At 47.4% G+C, this 7342-nt stretch overlaps 1 long non-coding RNA gene across 1 annotated transcript; it reads left to right on the forward strand.

Annotated features, from left to right (window-relative positions):
- Positions 1-896: 896 nt before the first annotated feature.
- Positions 897-7342, forward strand: LOC131834842 (uncharacterized). The gene is made up of 2 exons (XR_009354973.1): positions 897-1325; positions 6032-7342. It is a non-coding gene; the product is annotated as an uncharacterized LOC131834842 (long non-coding RNA).

Genomic DNA, 7342 nt, shown 5'->3' on the forward strand with positions numbered 1-7342 from the left:
TCAGCCATTTTTTAAAAAAAATAAGCATACTGAGAGCACCTGGGTGGCTCAACTGTTTAAGCATCCATCTCTTGATTTCAACTAAGGTCATGATCTCAAGGTTGTGGGATCAAGCCCTACATAGGGCTTTGCACACAACATGGAGTCTGCTTTTCCCTCTCCCTTTCTCCTTCCCCTGCTCATGATGTCTCTCTCTTTCTAAAATAAATAAACAAACAAATACAGAGATATCTTTACAAAATGAGTTTTCTGCTCCCTTCTCCCTCTTCTGTCTTTCTGGAACTGCATTAATCCTACATTGCTTCTTTTGATGGCATCACATAGATCATTGGCATTCTTCACTGTTTTCTCATTCTTTTTTCTTTATCCTTCTCTAACTTGGTAATTTCAAACTTCTTATCTTCTAAATCAGATTCTTTCTTTTATTTGGTCTATCTGATGCTAAAATTATCTATTGCATATCTTATTTCATTTATGGTACTCTACAGCTCCAGAATTTCTGTTTGGTTCTTAGAAAGATATATATGTTTGCTAATCTTATTTTGTTCATGTATCGTCTTCCTGATTCTGTTGACTTCTTTTCTGTGTTTTCTTATAACACCCTTAATTTCCTTAAAATATGTACTTTGAATTCTCTCTTTTTATTGTGTTATGTTAATCATCATACAATACATCATTAGTTTTTGATGTAGTGTTCCACGATTCATTGTTTACATATAACACCCAGTGCTCCATGCAATATGTGCTACATGAATTCTCTTTTTTAAGATTTTATTTATTTGACAGAGCACAAGTCAGGGGAGTGGCAGGCAGGGGGAGAGGGAGAAATAGGAGCCCTGTGTGGGCCTCAGTCCCAGGACCCTGGGATCATGACCTGAGTCAAAAGAAGATGCTTTGTGGAGAACCATCCAGCAGATGCAAGGAGTCACGTAGATGGATGTGCCCGTCGATTGAGGAAATGAGGATGATTGGTTGAGGAGAATGTGGGCGCGCTCGTGATCGGCGCGTGAACAGCACTAGAAGCCAAGAGATAAATGCATGATCACTGCTAGAGAACAAAAGAATCCTGCTCAGTTACATAAGAGCGCACGAGGGCACTGCATGCACGGCATTCTGATTGGGCAGGAAGGGGGGCGTACACACGTGAATATATACTGCTGTAAGTGCTTGGTGCGGGGCGGCCGCCATTAGCATTAGTACATTAGCATTAGTAATAAAAGAAGTTTGCCACTCACCTCGTCTGCGGGTCGTTCTTGCGGGCCGAGAGCGACAACTGGTGCCGAAACCCGGGACCTCCCACCTTTAAACGCAGAACGAAGGTCGAGGTAAGAGCAACGATAAGGTAAAGTGTGCAAGTGCACTGCACCCATTTCTGTCAGTTGGCAGGCCTGTCTAGCGACAGGGAAGTTCCCTGAAGATGATCGGACGTAAGGGTGTTTATGAAGTTCTTCAGGGACGATAAGAAGTTCCCCGTAGACGATGAGATGTTAGGGTGTTTATGAAGTTCTACGGGGACGATAAGGTTTAACAGGAAAGCTCTCCGTAGACGATGAGATGTTAGGGTGTTTATGAAGTTCTACGGGGACGATAAGGTTTAACAGGAAAGCTCTCCGTAGACGATGAGACGTTAGGGTGTTTGTGAAGTTCTACGGGGACGATAAGGTTTAACAGGAAAGCTCTCCGTAGACGATAAAACGTTAGGAGTTTGTGAAGTTCTACGGAGACAATAAGGGAAGTTTCCTCGGAATGGGGAACGAGATCTCTAGGTGTAAGATGGAGAGTCCACTGAAGGACGTTCTCAAGGCCAATGGTACCCCGTTAAAGACGAAAACGGCTCATACCTTTTTAAGAGAAGTGGCTGAAGTAGCTCCCTGGTTCATAGATGAAGGGCTCTTAAATATGCCTCAGTGGGAGCACTTAGGAGAAGATTTGAAATGCTGCCCATCGGTGACCCCAGGAACTCTTGCTGTTTGGTCATTGGTAAAGGTATGCCTACAGTCCACTAGAGAGCCCTTGAAACAGGCGGTACAACAGGGAGGAAAGGTTCTGGAACAAGTAAGGGAGGAATCTCATAAGGGGTCCTCTAAGGATTCTGACCCCGGGAGTGAGAGCTCGGAAGGACTTTCAGATAGTGAGTTGCAAGAGAAAGGGGAGAAGGAAGTCGGTGAGAAGAAGAAATCTTACAGTTTTCAGGCTCTTCAGGATTTAGAAATCATACGGCAACAGTTTGAGAGCAAGGAGACGGGGTTACAGAAGGTGTTAGAGGAGTTAAAAATGCAGAGGGAGGTCATGACGCAGCTGAAGGCCGAAGTGCAGGCTGAAGCGGCGGCGCAGCCAGAATTGAAAGCGGGAGTCACTGATAAGGCGCAGCTGGAATTGGAGGCGGATGTTACGCCGCCTCCGCTTTCAAACCCCTCAGCGCCGCCCTGTGAGTGCCCCCCCCCTATCGCCCCAGCTGCGCCAAGACGTGTCATTGTTCAGAGTGTAAGGCACAAAGCTGGAGAGAAGTCCTTGGCCCAGGAAAAGGCTTTTTTCCAGTGTTAGAAGATCAAAATCAGCAGAGGTACCACCAGCCACTAGATTTTAAGTTGGTAAAACAGCTTAAGGAGGCAGTCAGTGCCTATGGACCTCAGGCCGCCTTTACAGTTTCCTTGGTGGAGTCACTGGGGGCATTATTCCTTATACCAGAAGATTGGGCCAATCTTACTAGAGCAGTCTTAAGTGGAGGACAATATTTAGAGTGGAAGATTCAAAATCAAGACAACTGTCAGGATACAGCACGGAGAAATGCAGCTGCAGGTAACCCGCAGTGGGACCTGGACATGCTCACAGGTGCAGGGCCATATCTTGGGGCCCAGGCTCAAAGTGTTTATCCTCCTGCGGTATACCAGCAGACTAGCCTTAGCAGCATCATCTCCGTCTGCCCACGGGTCCTGTCCCTGTGCTTTAATAAACCACCATTTTGCACCAAAGATGTCTTAAGAATTCTTTCTTTAGTCGTCAGCTCCGAACCTCACCCCACCGAACCTGACTTAGGTTCTAGAACTTCATCATTTTTGGCGAGCCAGCCAGGAGATTCATGAGTCTTTACATTTGGACTCTGAGCTTCGGTGCAGAATTGGTGAGTACTTTCTCTCCTTTTCCTTTACGCTCATTCCAGGGCTTTTCAAGGAGTATGGTCTTATTGGAACACTTGCATGTCAATTGCTCAGGCTGTAATCCTCTAGCCCGTGGCTACTCTACGGGGAGGAGAACGTCTGCCTTTTGGCTGTAAGCTAGTACCCTGGCCGGAATGGCAATAAGACCCAGAAACTTGATGGCCTCTCTTTATTCCTGTTCTTATAGAAAGTTGTCTCTCTTGGGCACGGGACAGCCACCTAAGTCACCAGGACGGCTGCCAATCTCAAGACTCCCGTGTGAGGTTTCCTCCTGATTGATCTAATGTGATCCCCTCCACATGCCCGGCCTAGCCACTTCTGGCCGCGAGACCTCCACTGGGAGCCGGCCGAAACCAGTACCCGATTGAATTAAAACGCAACCGGGGACCGTTTCCTAGGGAAGTTGGCTGTAAGGACCACATGTGCTGGAATGTCGCTTAGACCATGATGGATTTCAGTCTTTACTGTTTCTCGTCAGTGTCGTCTGCAAACCACTTAAAGCTATGAAATTGGGTAATTTCCCCTTGCCAAACTTTTCTAGTATTTCCATGGATTAAATGGCAAAACACTATCCAGTCTTCAGGACAGACAATGAGCATGGCATGGCACAGCATTTTGGTCCATTCACCAGGCACCCATCAGCAGCCTAGGATGCAATGGGGAAATGGAGGGACGCCGGCACCCCTCCAGGGCCTTTTATGGCAGGAATGTCCTCCCAGGGAAGGCAGGATGGTGATCAATAGCGATATCTTGAGGGACGCCTCTGGTCGCTTTTGACACACAGGAACCTCTGACATATCCTGCGTGGGACGCTACCCAGGAGTCAGGGGGGATTTGGTAATGGACCTTCTTTACTTTTCTGGAAGCATGGCCTCAGTAGGCTTCCTCAGTTCCCAAGGACTCTACCTTGGGGTGCCCTTTAACCCACTGGAAATAATTTGGATTGCAAAACTTAGGAAAGGACTGAGCTCCTGTAACACTGCATGGCCTCAGTGGGATCTATCAGTTAGATCTCCTCTTCAGGAAGCAGGGCAAATGGACCTAAGATACCTTCACCGCTCATACCTATGCCTTCATTGCTCTGCACCAGGACCCCGAGTAAGGGGCTTTTGCGGAATGTGTTTGCCCAAATGAGTCAGCTAGTAAACTTTCTCCTGACATATTGGATGGTAATTACGTAAATAAGCCTTCTTCTAGTAAACCCAGGTTGCTAGGCCATCCCTAGCAAAGGGGACTCTGGCGTTATTCCTGTTTCTCCTAATAGATGTGGGGGCTTCTGCCTCACTCACTTCCCGTGTTAATGGCTATAACTGGAGCCAACTGGGGTTAGTCTAACTCGAGACAGAGACCATAAGGAAAATTCCCAAGCAGCTGCCGAAACTCTCTTTGTTTCGGGGAAGTTTCCCTGTGTTCTCTGGCCGACTTGGACTGCTTAACCCCTCCCCCCTTGCTGGTGGGAAAGCATGGCGTCTGCTCCTCTGTTGGGGCTTATGAGCTCCAAAACCGGGAATCCTTTCTCTGCCTCCTGGCAGCACTTTGTTTCTTCTGTTTCCCCCTTCTCCTGTTTCTGTGCACCAGCGTGCGTGCAGCCTGCATGACTAGCCTCTAGATCATGCACCATGGCTCCTTCTCTCTTCACTGTCAAGGAGCAAGAAGAACACCCCCTAATTGGATTTTACAAAAATACACCCCTCATATGGCCTAAATCCTGCCGATTAGAGCCATTGGTTGATGCCCTCACGGTGTTTACAGATGGTAGTAAATCTGGAACTGGTGCCTACGTGGTAGAAGGAGAGGTAATTCCAGTTGTTGTGCCATCAACCTCAGCTCAAAGAACAGAATTGTTGGTAATTATGTGTGTTTTACACAGGTTTCAAAATCAGCCCATCAATATTATTTCAGACAGTAAATATGCAGTTGTAGCTACCAGATCTGTTGAGACTGCCATTATCTCAGCCAGTCAATCAGAAATTTCCTCCCTGCTGATTGAATTGCAAGACCTCATTCTTTCTCGTGGTGCCCCTTTTTATATCGGACATCTTAGAGCACACTCAGACCTCCCAGGGCCTATAACTGAAGGGAACCATATAGCTGACATGGCCGCACGCTTTCATGTCTGTAGCGCCTTGGAGGATGCGAGAACTTATCATAAAAGGTGGCATGTCAATGCCCAAACTTTAAAAATGCGCTTTAACATCTCAAGAGCTGATGCATGAGACATCGTGAAGTCTTGTGGTAATTGTGTAACACATTTGCCTATGCCCTCCCTAGGGGTAAATCCCAAAGGGCTCTTACCTAACCATCTATGGCAAATGGATGTAACACATGTCCCTTCCTTCGGACAACAAAGATACGTCCATTTAAGTGTAGACACTTGCTCGGGGATTGTTAGCGCGACCCCCTTACGAGGGGAAAATGTCAAAAATGTGATGTCCCATTGCCTGCGCAGCTTTGCCTGCTGGGGAGTACCAAAACATTTAAAAACAGACAATGCCCCTGCTTATACTTCTGCAAGCTTTCGCAGCTTTATGGCCTGCTACAATATCCAACATGTTACAGGTATACCATATAATCCCCGAGGCCAGGGCATAGTGGAACGCACGCACCTGACCTTTAAAACTACCTTGCAAAGAATTCAAAAAGGGGGAATTGGAGAAGAGTATTGTACACCCAATGACCTCACCAATTTGGTTACCTTTATTTTAAATTTTCTCACGGTTGACAAGGACGGCACTTCGGCCGCGGAACGTCATTGGGGCCAACAGAAAATGCAGCAGTCAATGGTGAAATTGAAAGATGTCCTTACTGGCTTATGGAAGGGACCTGACCCGGTGCTTAGGTGGCACCGAGGTTCCCTCTGTGTTTTCCCACAGGATGCGCCTGCTCCACTCTGGGTGCCCGAACGCCTCACCAGGCTGGTGGCCGTGGAACCTGTGGAGGATGCTGGTGATGATGATGATAGCGACGACGACTGTCCTGCAGCCTGTTCCCATGAAGGCGGAGCCAGTTCAACTGTGGCCGATACAAGAGACTGCCCAGCTTCAGCCCCTTTTTCAAATAGCTCAGCATAGAGTGCATTTTTCTCACCCGAACTCATGTTTGCTACTGATGCTTATCTTAATGCAACAGGTGTTGGCAGCCCAGGGCTCATTATATTGGGCATACGTCCCCGATCCACCCCTATAGCTCATAACAACTTATCCTTAGCAGTTAACTGTTGCTCAGCTTGCTGAAAACTTTGTAAACTCCTTGTTTTCTCACTTCCCTTCCCTGACGTATGCTTGGTATATTGCAGGAACAATTATAGGAGTGTTAGTGGTAATTGTTCTTTTCATGTGCTTCTTGCCCTGTGCAATTAAAATCATACTCGCAGAGGTTTATAAGTTAAGAGCCATTATATGTAACCATCAGCTAATCAACCGCAGTAAGCTCAGAGAGCGGCCTTAAACGCCGCTCAAGTATCTCTTGGCTCCTCCTCCTTAAGCTGTTATGACAATCAATCTCTTTCCTCAAAACTAGGCAGGCATAAGAGCCTTGATGATTCCGGCTCAAATACTCCTAAAATGCATCTGCAGAATTGTATGACAACAATGGCTACAGCAATGGGCTTTGGTCTGAGCCATGATGGCTCTGGAGGCTAGCACCTCCCCCCCCCCCAAAAAATATGGCTTAGTACGCTGGGTCGGTAGCCAAAGACGGGTAAGACTGATCCCTCACCATAGCAACCTAAGACAGGGGCTCCTCGGCCCAGGGGAGTACCTGATGACGGGTAAGCATGTGTGCTGAGGATTGGCAACCTAAGACAGGCACGATCCCTGCCATATACAAAATAAAAAAGGGGGAGCTGTGGAGAGCCATCCAGCAGATGCAAGGAGTCACGTAGATGGATGTGCCCGTGGATTGAGGAAATGAGGATGATTGGTTGAAGAGAATGTGGGCGCGCTTGTGATCGGCGCGTGAACAGCACTAGAAGCCAAGAGATAAACCCATGATCACTGCTAGAGAACAAAAGAATCCTGCTCGGTTACATAAGAGCGCACGAGGGCACTGCATGCACGGCATTCTGATTGGGCAGGAAGGGGGGCGTACACACGTGAATATATACTGCTGTAAGTGCTTGGTGCGGGGCGGCCGCCATTAGCATTAGTACATTAGCATTAGTAATAAAAGAAGTTTGCCACTCA

The sequence above is a fragment of the Mustela lutreola genome, chromosome 6 (assembly GCF_030435805.1).
Source record: "Mustela lutreola isolate mMusLut2 chromosome 6, mMusLut2.pri, whole genome shotgun sequence".
Lineage (NCBI taxonomy): Eukaryota > Metazoa > Chordata > Mammalia > Carnivora > Mustelidae > Mustela > Mustela lutreola.